The sequence below is a fragment of the Macrotis lagotis genome, chromosome 6 (assembly GCF_037893015.1).
Source record: "Macrotis lagotis isolate mMagLag1 chromosome 6, bilby.v1.9.chrom.fasta, whole genome shotgun sequence".
In the NCBI taxonomy this organism is placed as follows: Eukaryota; Metazoa; Chordata; class Mammalia; order Peramelemorphia; family Peramelidae; genus Macrotis; species Macrotis lagotis.
The window spans coordinates 200,105,605-200,107,226 of NC_133663.1; the positions used below are offsets into that span (position 1 = coordinate 200,105,605).

At 35.6% G+C, this 1,622-nt stretch overlaps 1 pseudogene; it reads left to right on the forward strand.

Moving 5' to 3' along the window:
• Positions 1-338: 338 nt before the first annotated feature.
• LOC141492306 (cyclin-Q-like) lies at positions 339-935 on the forward strand (annotated as a pseudogene).
• The last annotated feature ends 687 nt before the right edge of the window (positions 936-1,622 follow it).

Below are 1,622 nucleotides of genomic sequence, written 5' to 3' on the forward strand. Positions count from 1 at the left end.
TTTGGAAGATAGCCCTTACATGGTGTTGTTCTAATTTCTGAAGTCAGAGGCTTCTCTATTGTCCAGAAAACAGTAAATATAGTGGAATCTTGTCTTCTCTGTACCTTTCAAGTAATTGGGTGATTGTAAAGATTTATATAACAAATATTTTGTGAATGTTGACAAGTTCATTGTTTTGAGATTACCAAGATACATGTATAGATTATTCTGGCAAAGACTTCATAGCAGTTTTTGTACGTCATTGTTTGGTTCATCATATTTTGTTCTTCCTTGTGACTTGAATTGGATTTTCCTGGCATTGAGAGACCCCTAGGAGTCACATATACATTGGAGTGAGGATGTTAACAATAGAGTCTAGGCAGAGTGCGGGCAGAGTAGAGGGTGAAGTGAGGAGAGAGGGACACCTGGCCTCTGAGATGAAAGTCCACTTCAAAGTGACATGGTTCATCTGAAAACTGAGGTGTAGCTATGGATGCAATCTTCTCCAATTGTCACAGTCTGCACCATTTACCATAAAATTTTCAGTGAAATCAAAATAGATGTATATAACCCTTATAACATAGCCATTCCAGCTATTTACTTGGCAGGTAAAGTGGAGGAGCAACACCTCTGGACAGGAGATATCATCAATGTATCTCCTAGGTATTTAGAATGAACCTTTGGAGTTGGACTCCTGGTTTTTAGAACTGAGGGACAACATTTCTCATTTTGAGAATTTTGAATTTCCAAATCTCCTTCCAGTATCTCCACAAATATTTGTTCCACTACCTTATTTTTTCACAAAATGGATGAACCCTTAAAGCCAGAAGAGCACCCCTGTTTATCTGGCTACCTGGACACTAATGTGGAACAGCTATCACTGAGTTTTGTGCCTTCAGTATCATTCCCAGCACATAGCTTTAGCAATGCTCTATCTTGATTTGCAGCTGAGTTAAAGTGCCTACTGATTCCTTGATAGCATATTTTTAGTGAAGATAATTAAATCGATAATATTGTCTTTGATATATTGTTTCTGCATAATGGACACAGAAATTCTTTAATTGCTTTAGGAACATCCAAGGAGAAGCAAACATTTGGTTTGTCTAAGGACTGATTTGATCCATTCAGCAGGGTCCTAACTTCAAAAAGTGAATCTGTCACAGGGAGAATCTTTGCCTTACCAAAGAGGGAAGAACTAAACTTGAGTTGCTTTCGTATTGCTCTTTGGTATTTATGTGGTGGCAAAGTGGATGACAATAATAAACATCTCCCTTCCCTGCAGGTAGATTTGGAAGTTGTCAAATTTGGATACAATAGACCCATGTTAAAAAAAAAAACAAAGCAGAATGTGCTGTGTCTGGTTGCCTTTTGTACATTAGGAATTTTTGCAAGATAAACCTTTTGAATTTGATACAGACTATATTTAGGCATTTCTTCATTCAAATAAAAAGTAGGATAGTACTTGATTGTACCCTTTGTAATATATTTTCAAGCCATACCAAAATTTAATCTTTTAATATAAGTGAACATAACTCCTAACATAAGTATTTTATTTTACATAGTACATTTAAAATTTTTAATGGTATGCATGTGAAAATAGTTCTAAATTTTAAGAGATTTCAATTGTCCTGTGGATCACATTA